Below are 19,020 nucleotides of genomic sequence, written 5' to 3'. Positions count from 1 at the left end.
AGATCTGGGAGTGGTTGGTGCACCCCGAAGCGGACCTCTTCCACGACCTCCCCACAGCCCTCAGCACGCTGTGGTATCGAGATGGGGAGAGGTGGGAGGAGTGGGAGAGAGAGCACCACCCGGGGTCCCTCCAGGAGATAGCCGTCATGGTCCTGGCATACCTGGCGATAGACATGGGGGAGATCCCCCTCCTTGAAGAAAAGGGGGTGGAGCCGCTGCCGTCGCCCAGAGAGGGGGAGCCACTGCCGTCCCCCAGAGAGGGGGAGCCCGAACGTCCGCAGCCCGAGAGGGAGGAGCCCGAACGTCCGCAGCCCGAGAGGGTGGAGCCCGAACGTCCGCAGCCCGAGAGGGGGGAGCCCGAACGTCCGCAGCCCGAGAGGGGGGAGCCCGAACGTCCGCAGCCCGAGAGGGGGGAGCCCGAACGTCCGCAGCCCGAGAGGGGGGAGCCCGAACGTCCGCAGCCCGAGAGGGGGCAGCCCGAGAGGGGGGAGCCCGAACGTCCGCAGCCCGAGAGGGGGGAGCCCGAGCGGGAGGAGTCGGTGCGTCCACGGCCCGAGCGGGAGGAGTCGGTGCATCCACGGCCCGAGTGGGAGGAGTCGGTGCGTCCACGGCCCGAGCGGGAGGAGTCGGTGCGTCCACGGCCCGAGCGGGAGGAGTCGGTGCGTCCACGGCCCGAGTGGGAGGAGCTGGAGCTGTCTCTCCCTCCACCGCCAGCAGAGGGGGAACAGTCGGAGCTGTCTCTCCCTCCACCGCCAGCAGAGGGGGAACAGCCGGAGCTGTCTCTCCCTCCACCGCCAGCAGAGCGGGAACAGCGGGCTCTGTCTCTCCCTCCACCGCCAGCAGAGGGGGAACAGCGGGCACTGTCTCTCCCTCCACCGCCAGCAGAAGATGCTGGAGGTCCCTCCCAGCCTCTGTACCGGCTGCTGAAGGGAGCGCGGGGACAAACTGCCCGGCGGCTAAGAGGCACAGCACCACCCAAGGATGCCTGCTTGTCCGCATCGCCTGGGGTTGCCTGCCTGCCCGCATCGTCTAGAGAAACTCTCAGTGTGCTTTCTCCTAGGGATGCTGGTCCGCCGTCGCCTGGGGTCGCTGCTGGTCTGCCGTCGCCTGGGGTGGAGCTACTGTCCCGAGCGCCAGAGGGGCCAGAGGATCCAGCGCCGCCAGAGGGTCCAGCGTCGCTAGAGGGGCCAGGGGGTCCAGAGGGTCCAGCGTCGCCGGAAGGACCAGCGTCGCCGTTCCCGCCTCCGCCACCAGAGGGAGTGTGATGGAAATTCAATCGTTTCCTCGAATAGACTTATTAGAAACTGACAGGAGGCAGTATGAGTAAAACAAAATAGATTACCTTTATTGATTGCAATCAGGAGCGTTCAACCATGCATCACAGAGTCTGTTAGCAGTCAGTTAGAATCGCACACCCACCCTTAATTTGGTGCGGGTTATATAGTTTTGGCACCCCCAACCCAGCCGAGAGAAGATCCGCCTCTTCTTCCATCTGCTCTTCTGTGGTTACCCACAGAAGTTTGTTTACCCCACATTTGATTGGCTGGGGCAGTTGCTCCACTTTTAGTTGAGGCCTGATTGGTTGTTACCGGGCAGACTTTCTGGAACCTTCTCCGGCTGTGAGTGTGGCGTGGTGCCAAAAGACACTTTGTAACATCCTTATTATAAAAGTATATAAAATATATAAAATAAAATAAAGAGATAAAACATCCACAAACTGTTTTTTTCTATCTCACTTCAGTTCCCAGTGTCCTAGAGATACCGGGCAGGGCTAGTTCTTACCCTCATTGTTCCATCTATAAGCTCTTTGTAGTGTTAATGCTGTGTCTAGCTTTATTGAGTTATTTAATGCCATTTAGGCAATACCTTATAAGAAAATAATCCACTACATTCCCTCCTTTGGTACCGTGCCAACCCGGTACCATAACTAATCATGATATTCTATCATACCTAAACTCAACCCCTCTTCCTCTTTACCTTCAGTGGCGAGGAGGGGCATGGTCAAATGTTTAGTGGTGTTAATAGCCCCGTATGCGGGAACACAATACTTCATTGGCTAGCCCTGTAAGTAATCTCTTTTGTTTCTTAAGCACATATTTCAAATAACAGAATAATAAAATAGCAATAGATAAAACCAATAATGAAATAAGCGAGGACCCCTGTCCCACCACATTCCACTAGTCAGCCCAGTCCACTCCAGCACTTTCCCTAGCTAATCCACATAGGATACCCCACCCATGTGATCAGGCATCTGCTAATATCAGTTGACCAGCGTTGCCCGCCAGCGACGCCTGCACTCTACTAACTCTCGAGTGAACGTCCATAAGCTGCTTGTTAATGTGTGCCAATGCCACCAGCATACCTGTATGATTGATTGTCTTCATCCATTCTTCAGCATCTTTGTTAATGCCTGTGATGTTAATCAAAGGAGTGGGGTGCATGCTCAGGTGTCCCACAGTCACAACACCCTGCGGGTGAAAACACACAGCCGGTGACATGAGGCTTACCTGGCCGCTACTTCCCACCCCCATGTTTGAGGTGATTACACACCATGTTCCATTTCTCATCTGAGTGCATCTTTCGTACCCTAGCTTTGGGTGTACCGTTGCTTCCATCAATTGCATTGACAGGTTAGTGCTGTTAGCATGGTCACACAGAACAGCATCACCAAATTCAATAAACTCAGTGGCTTTGAAGTACAGGGTGGCATTTTTGAGCATGCTGATCAACCCATGTTATTTGTGGGACTATAACCCGTGCTCCAATTACTACCCCTAGACTACTGACCGTTATCCAGGTACTGTGGTGGACCCGACTGGTGGTATGTGGCACTATTAAAATAAAACAAATATCTTCATCACATCGTTCAGTACATATCAGTATCCGGTCATACCCCACATAACACCTGTTCTCTCCAAGCTGTCAAATTTACATCTTCAATTATTGTGTCAACCGTCTTTCACCAGTCATTTGTTCAGCCATGGCCAATCTCTGAATGGCATCACCTGTTTTCAGAAACCGGCCATGGTTTTCATTGTCCTGCTGTATACTATCTATGGAATTGAGGCTTGAATTCACAGCCCCGAACCACCCAGCAATGTCGTCAATCAGACCCCTCCTTTGACGGCCACCTGCGTTATGTTGGTATGTATCCAATTCACGATTAAAAGTTTTATTCAATATTTTAGTTAATAGACTAAACTCATCACACCTTTTGGTGTAATGTCGTTTGATATCTTCAATGTTCATTTTTACCAACGTTTGCAACCAGATTGCTCCCATCACAAATGGTTTTGCCTCTTCCACAGCTATCAACCTGTCTGGGGAAAGGGCATTAGTGGGGGACATTGAGTGGAGTGGAACTGTGGCTTCATACCCCCCATACACCATGTATTTTCACAAGTACCATCACACACACTGAGTGCACATTAACACATGTCCAATTGCTTGTTGCATTAGTTTGTTCCTGTTGTCACTGTTTTGGCACAGTTTTTTTTTTTTTTTTTTCCCGTCCAGAGACAGTCCACCTCCAATGACGCATCACTGCTTACAGTTCGGTTGCATATTGACTCCTACTGGACCCCTCTTACTGTTAGTCGCCATATCGCAAGTAGAACATTGTTCAAACTGTGCTGGAGTCATTGTATTATTCTGGCTTATCAAACACACAGGTTGCCACGTTCCCTCTATGTTACTCTCGAAGGAAAGTGGTCTTTGTCGTTGTCTAAAGATTCACGTGCAATTCTCCCAGGGGGCCCCCAAAGCTTGTCTCTCTGTACACGCCTCGTTCCACGCCCAGAAGTGTGGAATCCTCTCCGACTCTGGAATGACATAATACCTGGAACACAAATCATGTTACTGTCCGTTGCTGCTCCCGCTGTCTGTGGAAAGAGATATACCGTTAGTTTCGGGGTATTCAGTGTCAGCAAATTCAAACTGAGATGTATCCACGCGGTGGTACCGTTTGGTCTGTGTCCAACGTACTCACTTAACCCCATGTGGGAGCTTCACTGCTACCCTAGTTTGTGTCACCATCAGCACTATGTATTAACCAAACTGTTAACATCTCTTTCTCTTCTTGTGTCTTTTGTGTGTCTATAATAGACTGCTGTTTCTGTGCAAGAATGACAAAATATATCTACTGACACAGCTGCTGTTTTGTGGTTAACAGGAAACCGCACTGCTTCCTTAGCTAGTTTCAGCCTTCTCGTTGCTTTTGTGCTTTCACTTTAGTTGACTGTGTGGGTTGTCCAGTTCTTTTACTTGGTCTTACAACGAAACGATCACCTATGCCCGAGATCACCACAATTGTCACATTTAGGCTCCTGCCCCTGTTTGCAATCTGACCTTTGTCCCATTTTACCGCAGTTCTGACATGCTCCATCAAATTGTGCCCCACTTATTTTCTTTTTTTTTTTTTTTTACTACTACTACACATGTTTCTTTTTTTTTACTACTACACATGGTTACTACACATGGTCTACTACCCCTACTACCCCTCCTTTGGACACATGGTCAAGACCGTGTGCCCACTTACACATCATGGGGTACCAGGCGCGTGGCAAAATGGGTTTACCGTTTGGCCCCAACCAAAACCCAGACTCGGTTTGGCCCCCTCTGCGTAAACTGTCATTTCCTTTTCCCCATTGTGCTTCTCACGCACTCTTACTGGTAATGCAACTTTATTTATTTATTATCCTATGTTACTTAATGCACGAACCTTGCAGAATTCCTTTCTTTGTCTTTCCAATTAATTTTGACATACGGATACAATTTTGACACATTACATTGTCTTTAACACCTGATTCATATTATTGCCGTTCCACCTTTAGCATAACAATCAACTTGTCTATGCCCCAGCCTACCACACTTCTCTTTCCTTCTGTAAACTACAACACCTCTCAACCACACAACTTTTAGGAATGCCTATCTTGTTTCTATGTTTTAACTTTCTGTAACATAACCTCTTGTCTTTTTGTACTTTGCCTTTTTCTTGTTAGTTACAGGTTGTGATATTTTTAGTATCGCCTCAATTCTGTTTTTGCACAGGGACTTCCCCTCGGCTGACAGCTGGCGGCCTAGACAAGTTAGTTCCCCATTTACAATCGGTACATCTATCAGTCTTGCTTGCTTACAGCGTCATACATATACATATATAATGTCTTCAACCTACTCACACTTTTACATTAAATTCTATTTTCCTTGGGTCTTTGAAGGCACTTTTCCGCCCTATGTCCTAACTCTCCACAGGTAAAACATTACCTTTGAGCCATACCCCTTCTCCTCACATCCACAAACAACCAGACCCGGGACACTCAATCACATCTCACAAGGAATTCCAGTTACACAACAATGCCACAATCGGCAAAACACTAGACCTTACATGTCTGTCTACCAGGACTTAATTTACCCTCTGTCAAGTCTCAAGTCTTGGCCCAGCAAACACCCACGAGTTTTTTAAATGCTTAGTCGAAGTACAAACTCAACTGTTAGCGACTGGATCCACTAAATATTGGGGATGGTAATTAAACATACTCATCCTCCTTGGACAGTCAATAACAGACAAGTCAGCGCAACAATTAATTGCAAATTAATGTTTATTGTGTTAAATCTGTAGTGGGGTCTTTTGGGAGGACTCGACGTGACAGCCCGTAACACTAATCTTATAAACTTTAATACGCAGTGCAAAGAAAGTCAGTAACACTATTCAAAATACAATTCTGACATTCATATTCGAAACAACGTGTACACATGGACAAACAGACAGAGAGAAACAAACACAAAGGAACAAACTATTAGTTCATACAGACACGTAAACATTAAATAGACAGACAGACAAACAATGCGCATATTACATAACCAGGATCCTTGATCATACTTTTAGTGTAACTTTGTTTCTGCTTTGTCACATTTCACAATACTTACTCAAACCTTCCGCAATCTGCTTCAGCCATCTGCTACGCATTCTGCTGTCCAGCATTCTCTCCTCTTCTGACCATATTCGCCGCACCCGTAGCATCTTCCTCTAAATCCTCTCACCAAGTCCCAACTCAGTTTCCAACTCTTCTATCATTTTTTTTCCTTCCCTTTGTTTTTTTTTTAATTCCATTAGGTTGATCTTTAGTTTTTCTTTTATCTCTTGTTTCGTTTTTTGTTTCGATTTCTTTTGACACTGTACTTCATATATTTTACATGACGAATACCAATCACTTTTCTGGGCCATTTTATTAACCATTTTCTACAACAATAAACTAGGGTTTAAATTTCTTCCTTTCTAACAGTCTGTCAGACTAGGCAAGTCTACAACATTACTTATTTGTTTCACCTACTTCCTCCTTTTCTTATAGCAACAGTGGTTTTGCAACAGGAAATAGAACAAGCACAGAAGCACACAAATGCAAGCGGCGACGAGAGAGACAGAGAGAGAAACAAAAGGAAAAAAAATATCAATACAGGCTCTCCCAGTCAACACAAAAGCAGATATTGCTTTTCTTATTTGTTTTAATCAATTGCTTATTTCCCTTTAAAGTCAGTTTCAGTGTCTATATTTATCGTTCGGGTTTCTTATCGGTCTCGTCTGTCCAGCGAACCCAGAGCAGGAGCCTCACGAGTTGATTTCCAGACTTTGCGCAGAGTCTGATTTCCAGAAGTTAATGCAAACCCCCGTGATTCCAGAGCCTTATGCAGGACTCCGTGATTCCAGAGCCTTATGTAGGACTCCGTGATTCCTTATCTTTCCAGAGCCTTATGCAAGGACTCCGTGATTCCCTATCTTTCCAGAGCCTTATGCAAGGACTCTGTGATTCCCTATCTTTCCAGAGCCTTATGCAAGGACTCCGTGATTCCCTATCTAACCCTCATGAGACTAAACTCAATTTTCCGTCCGGACAAAACGGGCCGAGTTAGAAACCCTGCTCGCAGCGCCAAATTGTGATGGAAATTCAATCGTTTCCTCGAATAGACTTATTAGAAACTGACAGGAGGCAGTATGAGTAAAACAAAATAGATTACCTTTATTGATTGCAATCAGGAGCGTTCAACCATGCATCACAGAGTCTGTTAGCAGTCAGTTAGAATCGCACACCCACCCTTAATTTGGTGCGGGTTATATAGTTTTAGCACCCCCAACCCAGCCGAGAGAAGATCCGCCTCTTCTTCCGTCTGCTCTTCTGTGGTTACCCACAGAAGTTTGTTTACCCCACATTTGATTGGCTGGGGCAGTTGCTCCACTTTTAGTTGAGGCCTGATTGGTTGTTACCGGGCAGACTTTCTGGAACCTTCTCCGGCTGTGAGTGTGGCGTGGTGCCAAACGACACTTTGTAACATCCTTATTATAAAAGTATATAAAATATATAAAATAAAATAAAGAGATAAAACATGCACAAACTGTTTTTTTCTATCTCACTTCAGTTCCCAGTGTCCTAGAGATACCGGGCAGGGCTAGTTCTTACCCTCATTGTTCCATCTATAGCTCTTTGTAGTGTTAATGCTGTGTCTAGCTTTATTGAGTTATTTAATGCCATTTAGGCAATACCTTATAAGAAAATAATCCACTACAGGAGACGAGCTGCTGTTCTCGCCTCCGCCATCAGAGGGAGACGAGCTGCTGTTCCCGCCTCCGCCATCAGAAGGAGACGAGCTGCTGTTCCCGCGTCCGCCACCAGAGGAGCTGGAGCGGGCTCTACCTCCTGCTGCCAACAGAGAAGAGGAACTCTGGCCACTGCCACCCTGGCCAGAGGTTCCTGCAATGTTGGCCACGCCCAAGGATGCCTGCCTCGCATCGCCTGGGGTTGCCTGCTGCTCTGCTTTTGTTCCTCCTAGGGTCGCCGAAGGTCCTGCTTCGCCTGGGGTCGCCGAAGGTCCTGCTTCGCCTGGGGTCGCCGAGGGTCCTGCTTCGCCTGGAGTCGCTGCCAGTCCTGAATGGCAGCAGGAAGTACTGTGGCCGGAGCCTCACAAAGGGGAGCTGCCGGCCACGAAGAAGGGGGGGGGGGGGAGGTGAGGAGACCACCTCCACCACAGCCCCGACCACCACCCCTGTGCCACAGCCCGGGGCCTGGGGGTTGGATCCCTCAGCCTGTGCTCCCGGACACCCAGGCTCCATGTCTGGCCCTTTGGTCACTGGGCCTGACTCCCAGGTCGCAGCACCACCAGGCACAGGAGGTCGCCTGGTCTCCTGCTCTGCTCCCCCTGGTTGCCCAGACGTCGCCTGGGCTCGCACCTCTGCCTGGGGCTGCAGCTGGCTGGTCGCCTGCCTGTGCTCCCGACGCCCCATCCAATGCACCTGGGTCCCCTTTCACCAGGTCTCGGTACCGCCAAGAGGGCGCTGGGCTATGGACTGACCCTCCCTCAGCAATGGGAGAAGGAAGACCTCCCACCATGGCCGCCCCCATGGGCCACTTGCTTCCCCTCGTCCGGAACATTGGGACTAAGGGGGGAGGTGGCCGTTGGGGCCAAGTGTGCTGTGCACAAGGGGGGGGGAAATGTGATGGGGTGCTAGCTCGCCCCTATAAATATGTGTTGTTTGTTATTGTTGTTATTTTTACTGTTTTCATTATGGTTTTTGTGATTCTTGGTTTGTTTTGGATTGGCAGGGAGGGGGTTAAATTCCTCCCTGTAAAATGCATGTGAGAATGTGGCTAGAGCCTTAAGTGTATAATTGTTAATTATTAGTTAATTGGGCTCCAGCCACAGACTATAAAAGACAGCTGAAACCCTTTGTTAGGGAGAGGAGTTTTTGGGTGAGTTTTGTTTGTTGGTGTTCTGTGCTGTTTAGTTTTTTGAAAAAGAAACTGTAGTGAAGGCTAATGCCCAGCCTACATTTCTGTATTTTGTTTGAACCTTTTTGTTGGCCCTTGTGCCTGTTTATTTGATTATTTTTGTTTAATAAAGATCATTATTTTGCCCCTTCCACTGTCTCTGAGCCTCAAACCTCTGTCATCCTGCCACAGTCCCCCATAGGGGGACCCGTCTATATTAAATTGATTTTTGGAAGCAGGAGATGGAACCGGGGCTTGCTCCGTCCACTCCACGCATCGACCCGGTATTGCAGTACCTCCGGGAACGGTGCACAAGAAAGGTCTCAAAAAAAAAAAAGAGAGAGAGAGAGAGCCAGCCTCTCCCTCTCCCTTTTTCTGGGTTGTATTTTTTCCCGCTCTTTTTGTTGTGTTTGTTTGTTTGTTCCAAATAAGGCAGGCAGGCAGGTCTGCCTAACTGATGGACAGCCTGCTCTGCTCATGCAGCAGGCCAGTGTACCCAGAAGGCCTTGCGCTCGTGGGAGGAGGACGACGAGCGCAGCGGTAAAGCAGAACCGGAGCTGTTTAGTGGGGCAAGGAGCCCTCGCTTTCAAGGCGGCAGCAGCAGCAAAGCGCCCCTTTGCCGGGACCGAACGGCACTTGCGTTTTGGGAAGAGTTCCCTGTTTTGTTTGGCTTTGCCGCCGGGTAGAGAAGGCCTTTGGGCCGGCCGGAAGGGCTGGGCTGGGCTGCCAGTAAAGCCACACTCTGGCTTCTCTTCAGTTCGAATAAATCTTTCGCCTTTTACTAAAGATTTCCATGGAGAGGAGCATTTATGAGTTCAATGCAATTTTTGGCTAGCCCTGCCCCTCGGGGTGGGGCTCGACATGGGTTTAAAAGCAGAACGAGCACAGCAGCGGTGGTGGCGGCCGTGTTAATAATTAGAGCCTGGCACCTTTTTTTTCTTGTTCTTTTTCCCATTTTTCCCCCTCAGTCCACGAAGCGAGTACCCCGGCAGCTCCGGCGGGCGGGTAAAAACCATTGTGGGCATCGCTTCTCGGCCTCTTGGCTCAGATCAGGTGTGTGGCATGACCGCAGCATTTGTTCACTAGGAGAAAGAGAAGGCGGTGTGCAGGATGGCCTACAACAATCCAGCTGGTCAATCCAAGTCAGCTGGTCGGGCTGTGCTTAGGAATACTGCGAGATTTTTGTGGAAGGGAAGAGCGGAGGAGGAGATGCTGGATAGAGAACAATTTATCCGAGAAGTATTGCTGGGAGTTTTGAATTTTGAGCCGGAAGAAATCTTTTGTTTACAAAGGAATGGAACATCTAAATTTTTGGACGTCACTTTGCATAGCGCACAAGCCTTTCATTATCTTCTTGATACTTGTAATGCTTTATCTTTTTTTCCCCGTGGAGTCCTTGGCTAAAACAAATTTCCAGATTATAACAGTACATATGTACAATCCATATGCGTCGGATTTAGCCATAAGTGCTTTCCTGTCCAGGTATGTGGATGTGATTTCCGGGGGAAAGTTACTTAGAGACGGCTTTAAAATTTGGAACGGGAAGAGACAGTTTCAGGTGCTGCTTCGCCAAGAGGAGGGAGGATATGATGGGTTCCGTCATCCCCCCGCAAATTTCTTTATTGGAGCAGATAGGGGTTACCTGTTTTATTCACGACAGCCCCTGTTCTGCAGAAAATGTTCCAGTTTTGGCCATATAGAGGTCGGGTGTACACAAGAGAGATGCAGGAACTGTGGAGAACTGGGACATGTTTCAAAAGACTGTCAGAAAAATAAGAGCTGTAATGTCTGTGGAGAAGAAGGGCATTTGTTTAAAAATTGTCCTAAGCAGAAGCAGACATATGCTGATGTTGCACGGGGCCGTGAGACAGATGGATTGGAAGTGGTGGATGACATGCCTCCAATTGAAAAAGTGTTGAAGGAGATGAGGCACATTGCTGTGCCTGACGGAGGGGCAGCAGAAGGTGATAAGGTAAAAGGTGGTGAAGAAGAAATGGAAGTGGTGTCGTGGGGAGATACCCCCGACGGCGTGACTGATATGACGGAGCAGATTTTGGTTCAGGGAAAAGGAAGGGGAAAGGGGAGGAAGAGTAACAAAGAAGTGGAGAATGAGACAGCATCTGCTGGTTTAGAGGGGACTCCAAAGAAGATAGTGGGCGTGCAGCGCATGGATGTACCGAAGGACTTGGAGGCTGTTTCTTCCCAGCAGTTAAGTTTAGTGGAGTCAGTGACTGCAGAGGAGTTATCTGGATCGGTTTCTTCATCATCTTCCATGATACCGGACACTGGTTTGGAGGAAGAGGTGCTGCAGTTGGCAGTCTTATGTCTTTCACCGGTGAGTCCAGGTCCTTATGGACTCAGGCATGGGGTTACCAGAGGAGCAAAATGAGAGGAGTTATGTGGATACAGAAGGTACGGGCCCTTTCTAGGGCTAGACTTTTTGGGACTAATGGTTTGAGGGTTTTTGTTGGAAAACATGAAACAAGTATTGAATAGCAGTTTGCTACGCATGAGGAATGACTGCTGTATTCATGTTATTTTTCTGAAAAGTGATTTAACATTGGATAGAAAAAACTGTTAGTTCCAAAAATGCAAGCACTGCTGTGATAGATGAAGGCTGCAATATGGTAGAGAAGTTAAGATTATTTTGTGTCAAAGCAAATGGCTGGCCAGCAGCACACGGCTGTATAAACAAGTCCTTTGATCTCCAGCCCTGACATGAAAGAAGTTTGCTCTTCGGGGAATCCACTGGGGTATAAAACTAGTTAACAGGTTTTTGCTTAGAAAATACAGCTGGTTTATGACGGGGTCATAAAGCTAGTTTTCAAGGGGGACCGAAGAGCCAAAAAGAGATAATGAAACTGGGATCAAAGTGTCTTAGGCAAATCGGAGAGATAGGAACAAGGAAGATGACAAAAACCAGATGTATGGACCTTTGTGACACCAGGGTCTGAAGAAAGCACTGAGTTCAGAGATCTTCACACTAGATCACACACACACACACACACACACACACACACACACACATATAATGATAATGAGTTGTACCTTTTCTATTGGTTAAGTGTCAGAAAAAGAGGAGGAGAGAGACACCTATGCAGAAGGGTATTTAATGTCATGCAACAATTGTAAGAACGATTATTCTGTGTCCTGTACCTGGGACCAGACTCCCTGCATATTTCAATAAACCTAACAACTGACTGAAGAAAAGGACTCTGTGCAGTTTCTTGAATCTACTTACTCACCATCCTTTTTTTAAGTTACATCAGTTTTTTTTGTGGTTTTCTCATTTGTGAATGATGGTTTATTTTAGTTTTTCATATCTTTTTTAGTGTATTATGTCTTTATCTTTTATTTCTATGAATGTAAGAGGTTTGAGGGGTTATAATAAGCGAGTTTCTGTGTTTCTTTATTTAAATTCTTTGTCATTTTCTTTTTGTTTTTTGCAAGAGTTTCATTTAAGGGATGCTTCTGATATTGCTTTGTACACAAAAGACTGGGGGGGAGGGGAGTCGAGGTGGAGTGTGGGGGGGGGTGCATTCAATCTGGGGTAGGGGTGTTAAAGGACAAGGAGATGGAGGTAGTGCAATGCATTTCAGTACTGCCAGGGCGCATTCTGTGTGTGGATGTGAACTGGAGAGGTCAAAAGCTGAGACTGATTAATGTATATGCACCTACTGATTTGGTTTCTAGAAAGGACTGTTTTGTTGCCATAAGGGATCTCCTTCTGACAAAGAGACACATAGTTTTGGGAGGGGATTTTAATGTATCATTAGATAAGGGGAATGTGCACGATTATACGGTGGGGGTGTTAAAGGGTATTATAGTACTTTTTAGTTTGGTGGATAGTTTTAAAAAATGTAATCCAGGGTTGGAAGGGATCACATGGAGAAATTCAAGGGGGGCAAAAAGTAGATTTGATTATTTTTTTGTTTCAAATGTGTTGTCTGTTAGTTTTTGCAATACATCTCCATTATGGTTTTCAGATCAAGATAGTTTAAAATGTATTATTAGTTTCACAACACCGGTGTTTGGTGGCGGGTTTTGGAAATTTAATTGTGAGGTATTAGAAGATGAAACGTTTAGGGAGCTTTTTGTATTTCATTTTAAGGGATGGGTTGAAATGTTGTGTTATTGTGATTCTGTTCTAGTTTGGTGGGAGGGGGTAAAGGGAAAAATTAAGATACTTACTCAACAATTCTGTAGGAGAGCGATTTTGGGGTTACAGAAGGATTTGGAGGGGGTGTATATAAGGGGAAACACAGGGGGTAATTTTGATTTTGAAAAGGCAAGGGAACTTAAGGATAAGATGAGGGTGGTGTGGGAAAAAAGGGAGAGTAATTTTTTTGTTTAGGTGTAAGGGGGATTTTTTAGAAAAACATGAGACATGTAGTTCATACTTTTTTAAACAGGTGAAGGGTGAACAAAAAAAGAGGGTGATCAAGGGTTTAAAGGGGAAAGATGGGGTCACGGTGGTGGATACAGAGGACATGCTAGACTGTTCTAGTAATTTTTATAAAATAATTATTTTCAGAAAAAGAGGTTAATGAGGAGGTTGCTGCCTTTTTTTGGATAAAGTGCATGTCAGGCTGTCTGATGAGGTGAGAGAGTTTGGAGAGACCGGTCACTGTTGCCGAGTTGAAAAGTGCGCTTAATAAAATGGCAGATAGGAAAGTGCCAGGGGGAGATGGTCTCCCTAAAGAATTTTATGTTACTTTTTGGGAGGTAATTGGGCCAGTATTATTAATGGTGGTGGGGGAAGTTTTTCACACAGGGAGTTTGTCAAAATCTATGAGGAATGGTGTGATTTCTTTATTGTTTAAAAAAGGGGATGAGATGAACCTGAGGAACTGGAGGCCAGTCACTTTGTTAACGGTGGATTATAAAATAATCGCAAAGGTTATGACAGAGGTTAAAACAAGCAATGCCGTTAATTGTAAGTCAGGATCAGACCTGTGGGGTGGTGGGTAGATCGGTTCATTGGAATCTGATGTTAACAAGGGATGCAATTAGTTGGGCTGAGGATAGGAGGGTACCTCTAATGTTGGTGAGCCTGGATCAGGAGAAGGCGTTTGATCGGGTGAACCAGGGTTTTTTGTTTAGAGTTTTGGCACATTTTGGGTTTGGGGAAAAGTTTCTGAGGTGGTTAAAAATGTTGTACACTGAGGTGGGTAGTAGGGTGAATATTAATGGGCATCTGGGGGAATTCATTTCACAAGTTTCAGGAGTGAGGCAGGGGTGTCCACTGTCTCCTCTGTTGTATGTTTTGTATATGGAACCTTTTGCAGAGGCGGTGAGAGTGGATGATGGGATTGAGGGGTTGTTGTTACCAGGGAGTGGGGGTATCTCTGTTAAGATCTCTCAGTATGCAGATGACACAACTCTATTTTTGACATCAGACAGAAGTTTGGAAAGAGTTCTTCAGGTTCTTGCACAGTTTGCCTTAGCATCAGGATCAAAATTGAACATGGATAAATCATCGGTCATGTTTCTTGGGGCCTGGAGAGATAGGTCTGATGTACCAGGGGGTTTACAGTTATGCACCAAGGGGCTAAAGTTATTAGGGATTTCATTCTATCACAAGGGGAGTGGGGTTAAGAATTGGGCGGATAAATTGTTAAGGTTAAGGGTGAAAATAGGATTATGGAAGTGTAGGAAGTTAACTTTTTTGGGGAAAGTGTTAGTGCTAAAAAGTGATGTTCTTCCATTTTTATTGTATTTATCTTACATTTTTCCTTTACCATATAAATTCAGAAAGATTTTGGTTAAAATGGTTTTTGATTTTGTTTGGGGGGGGAAATATGAATACATCAAGAGGGATATCATGTATAGGAGGGTGGAGGATGGGGGGAGGGATGTTCATAACATCCCTCTTAAATTGGACTGTATTTTTTTCATCTTTATGTATTGCTTTGAATCCAGTGGTTTTTCATAAATGTCAGTATTTTGTTTCATTATGGTTTTCTTTTACTATGAGAAATATTGTTGTCTGGTTGAATAATAGACCAAAGGCAGAGGTATTGCCAGAGCATTACCAGTGCGCTGTTGTTTTTTTAAAGAAATATCCAATTTGTAAAACGGAGAAATTATGTACACAGCACAAACTTCTGTATAAAAATATCATTGAGGGGGAGGGTTTGGAGTTGGTTGGGGGGGGGTCACAAAAGAGGTGTGGGGAAGGGTGCAGCCGAAAGGTTTAGATAATAGGTTAAAAGATTTAAATTGGTTAGTGGTGCACGGGAGGTTACCTGTAAGGGAAGTTTTACATAGACACGAATTAACAAAGAATAAGTTCTCTCCTAGAATCAAGTGTAGGGTGGAAGAGACTTTGAGTCATGTGTTCTGGGACTGTTTTTTTGTTAAAACGGTTTGGGCACGAATAGAGAAGGTGTTTGATTTGATTTTATTAGATTTTGCTTTGTCATATAGTATTGTGGTGGAGGGATTGGATTATAAAGGGATAAAGAAGGAGTAGGGTTTTTATTGTGGTAAGTTATTAGTTTAGTGAAACAGAATATCTGGGATGCAAGAATTGTTTTAGTTAAATCAAATACGAAATGGAAAGTACTGGGGGTGGTGAATAAGGTATGTACGGATTTGAGGGGTAGTGTAAAAAGGGATGTGTTAAGGTGGGGGTTCAATGCTGCAAAAGAAAAATGGAAGGGTTTGGTGTATTTGTAGTAAGATTTCTGTAAATAAGGGAAGGGGTTAGGTGTGACATGAGTTATGTATGGGATGGATTTTAGAGTTTATTTTGCGGGGTGTATACTCTGTATATTGTCATGTATTTTCTTTTGTGAATTTGTTTGATTGGATGTTCTGTATATTTGTTTGTGTGAAATAAATACATAAAAAAAAAAATCTGTTCTTATCAGTTTAATATCTGATATGTTCCCCATAGGGGGACCCGTCTACATTAAATTGATTTTTGGAAGCAGGAGATGGAACCGGGGCTTGCTCCGTCCACTCCACGCATCGACCCAGTATTGCAGTACCTCCGGGAACGGTGCACAAGAAAGGTAAAAAAAAAGAGAGAGAGAGAGGGGAAGAGAGAGCGCCAGCCAGCCTCTCCCTCTCCCTTTTTCTGGGTTGTATTTTTTCCTGCTCTTTTTTTGTTTTTATTTTTTTGTTTTTTTGTTGTGTTTGTTTGTTTGTTTGTTCCAAATAAGGCAGGCAGGCAGGTCTGCCTAACTGATGGACAGCCTGCTCTGTTCACGCAGCAGGCCAGTGTACCCAGAAGGCCTTGCACTCGTGGGAGGAGGAGGACGAGCACAGCGATAAAGCAGAACCGGAGCTGTTTAGTGGGGCAAGGAGCCCTCGCTTTCAAGGCGGCAGCAGCAGCAAAGCGCCCCTTTGCCGGGACCGAATGGCACTTGCGATTTGGGAAGAGTTCCCTGTTTTGTTTTGTTTTGTTTGGCCTTGCCGCCGGGTAGAGGAGAAGGCCTTTGGGCAGGCCAGAAGGGCTGGACTGCCAGTAAAGCCACACTCTGGCTTCTCTTCAGTTCGAATAAATCTTTCTAAGGGCAAAGGCTTAGAGGGTAGTGGCATTGCCCGCTCCCTCCGAGGGTCTGTGAGAGGTTTGTTCGGGTGAGGAGGAACAGAATTTTTTTTTATTTTTGACTGGCTTTCTTCAGCTCGGCAACTTTTTGGAAGACTAATGCTCCGTCTGGTTTTGGCTTGCACAATCCAGGGCGAGGGTCTTTCAAGATTTTGTTGACTGTTGAGAGCAGTTTTTTCTTTTTCAGGCGGTTCCAGTTTTTTTCTTTTTCAGGCGGTTCCGGCTTTTCCAGACGTTCCTGGAGTTAGAGAGAAGGAGGACCTACCATCCAGACGACCTTTGAGGACCCTTTGATGACCTAGACGACCTCATCCCCAGCCCTTGATTGTAAATCGAGATCCAGACCGAAAGAGCAGCAGGCGCCCAGCAGAGGGCGCCATCTGGGAGGAGCAGAGGGCGGCCCCGGACCCCGAGGAGGCGTCACAGCCACGATTCTTCCTACGTGGTCTCGGTGCCAAGCAGCACCCCCTACTCTGCCAGGGAAGGACACCGTTCACCTGGGGAGGGGGTCCCTCTTGCGAGGCGACCATCTCCTCAGGGACTAAAGTAATAGTTCCTTCAACTGCCCAGATTTGCTGCTTACGTTGTCTCTTTCGTAGAGAGAGACAACCCGGACGTCCAGAGGCTTCTCCCACCCCAATCGGAGGAGCCAGCTGAAGGATGGCGTTCCGGCCAACCCAGGAGACCAGGAGGCACAATGCGGTGCGTTTCACAAGGACCCAGCAAGATGAAACGGAACCAGGACTGACGAGACTGGAGTTCAGCCGGACCATTCTTCAGAGGGGTATGGGTTTTTCCCCTTCTGACTTGAATTGTTTGGTGAAATTGCCAGGGCTTAAGGAAGTGTTTGAGGTCAGTTTTAGGAACCCCCAAAAGTTACAAGAAATGTGGTCCTTTTGGGGGGAGAATAAATATCTCGCTCCATACAAAGAATTTTGTGTGGATGCACTGACAGACAGAGAAATGAAAGTTGTTACTGTCCAATTTTTCAATGAGGCTGTTAGCGACTATGATATTACAACATGGCTTAACCGCTATGGGAGGGTGTCATCAGAAGGGAGGAAAATTACAGACGAAGATGGGGTTTGGACAGGAGCCAGAAAGTGGCTGGTACGCCTCAATGTTGATCCATCGGGCATTGGAGGCGTCCGCCACATTCCAAACTCCATAGTGTTAGGGCCCAACAGAGGGCTGGTATTCTATAATGGGATGCCAAAACTCTGCAGGAAATGTGGGGAATTAGGACACCTGGCGGCCGCGTGTACTGTAGTCAAGTGCAGGAACTGCGGCGCCCCCTACGAGACCAGCCACTGCAGAGAAGAGAGGCAGTGCAATTTGTGTGGAAAGAAGGGGCACCTGTTTAAGGACTGCCCCTCTTCCTATGCCAACATGGCCAGAGCCAGCAAGGCAAATACCAACAAGCCTAGGCCTGAGCAGGAAGAGGGAGCAAGTAACAAAGATCAGTCCACATCACCACCAACAGCATCCAAGACCCAGACTCCAGCACCACCATCATCACCAGCACCCCCCTCACCCCCCCGCCCCCGAGACATGTCCCGTTTTACGAGGACCCCTTCCAACAGCCCAGAGAGAAAGTACAACAGCTACTCCACTAGCTCCTCCAGTAGCTCCTCTGATAAAGAACACAAGGCAGGGAGGGAGCCCGGACCCAGCAGCGCCCCCCCCCCCTGAGTAGGGCCCTCTCAGCGCCAGCACTCCCCCTCGGCTCTCGTTATGACGCCATAAGGATTGAGTCCGTGGGGGAGGAAAGCGAAAGCGACAGTGAAAGTGAGAGTGAGAAGGAGGGGAAGGGAGGGAAGAACCAGCAGAGGGTGGGGAAAAGAAAGGGTAGAGACGAGGGGGGGAAAAGAAAGAAGATCAAGATCAAAGACAGCAAGTTGCAGGTGGCCCCCACAGATCAAAAACTAGCTAATGTCCACACAAAGTCCCCAGTCTTGCCCTCGCAAGCAGAGACCGAGGCGAGTGGGACGGCTACACTGCCGCCTAGTGGGCAGGTAGCAGCCAGCCAGGGCATCCCCAGCCAGCCTTCCCAGTCGTTGGCACAAACCCTAGCACACCTCGCAGAAGAGGTGTTCACTAATGCACCGAGGGAGAGGTCGGGGTCAACACCTTCCCTGACCAGCAGTACCTCGGTAGCAATGACCCTCTTCAAGCGAAGGGCCTCCCTTCAAAGCATCCTTGACCCCCTCCCTTGTATGGGCAAAACCAGGGGCCCCCTAGAGGTCCTCCTAGATACAGCAATGGAGGACATGGGAATACCCCTGGACGCGGTAAGCCAGAAGTCTGCTAACAGCTCCAATTCAACAGACGGTAACAGCCAAAGAATGCTGTCTGTCATAACCCCCCCCCCCCCCCCCAGGACAAAGCTGACCCACACGTTCCGAGGGGCCCTGAGCAAGTTCCACCAGACTTACCTTGTGGGGAGTTGAATAGCCCAAACAACTCCACGTACTGTGCATATAAAGACGGTGCCTTCTTGGACGAGGCAGCAGTGAGTACCTTCTCAGGGGTGATGGGAGTTGCAAATAAGCCCAAGCCCCCTCGAAGCAAGCGTAGAGCTAAGAGTAGGAAGAGTGTCCCGACCTCCCAATCATAGTCGCTATGGGGTGGACGCAGCGACTCCTTTTCTTGTTAGCTACCCTGATGGCCCTGATATGTGTGTCTGTTAATGTCAGGAGCATCAGG

General features: G+C 47.1%; 1 long non-coding RNA gene, 2 other non-coding genes and 1 pseudogene across 3 annotated transcripts; 3 read left to right on the top strand and 1 right to left on the bottom strand.

Annotated features, from left to right (window-relative positions):
* Positions 1 to 1,320: 1,320 nt before the first annotated feature.
* LOC117968057 (uncharacterized) lies at positions 1,321 to 7,465 on the bottom strand. Its single transcript, XR_004662210.2, has 2 exons — positions 7,012 to 7,465; positions 1,321 to 6,335 (listed from the first exon to the last, which is right to left on the bottom strand). It is a non-coding gene; the product is annotated as an uncharacterized LOC117968057 (long non-coding RNA).
* A 1,404-nt stretch (positions 7,466 to 8,869) lies between these two features.
* Positions 8,870 to 9,074, top strand: LOC117972008 (U2 spliceosomal RNA; annotated as a pseudogene).
* Positions 9,075 to 9,493: 419 nt separating this feature from the next.
* Positions 9,494 to 9,608, top strand: LOC117968063 (U5 spliceosomal RNA). Its single transcript, XR_004662213.1, has one exon. It is a non-coding gene; the product is annotated as a U5 spliceosomal RNA (small nuclear RNA).
* Positions 9,609 to 15,582: 5,974 nt separating this feature from the next.
* Positions 15,583 to 15,773, top strand: LOC117972003 (U2 spliceosomal RNA). Its single transcript, XR_004663276.2, has one exon. It is a non-coding gene; the product is annotated as a U2 spliceosomal RNA (small nuclear RNA).
* Positions 15,774 to 19,020: the final 3,247 nt, after the last annotated feature.

Source organism: Acipenser ruthenus, chromosome 13, assembly GCF_902713425.1.
Source record: "Acipenser ruthenus chromosome 13, fAciRut3.2 maternal haplotype, whole genome shotgun sequence".
NCBI lineage: Eukaryota > Metazoa > Chordata > Actinopteri > Acipenseriformes > Acipenseridae > Acipenser > Acipenser ruthenus.
Note: the sequence above shows the minus strand (reverse complement) of the source record. Positions and strands in the feature narration are given on the sequence as shown.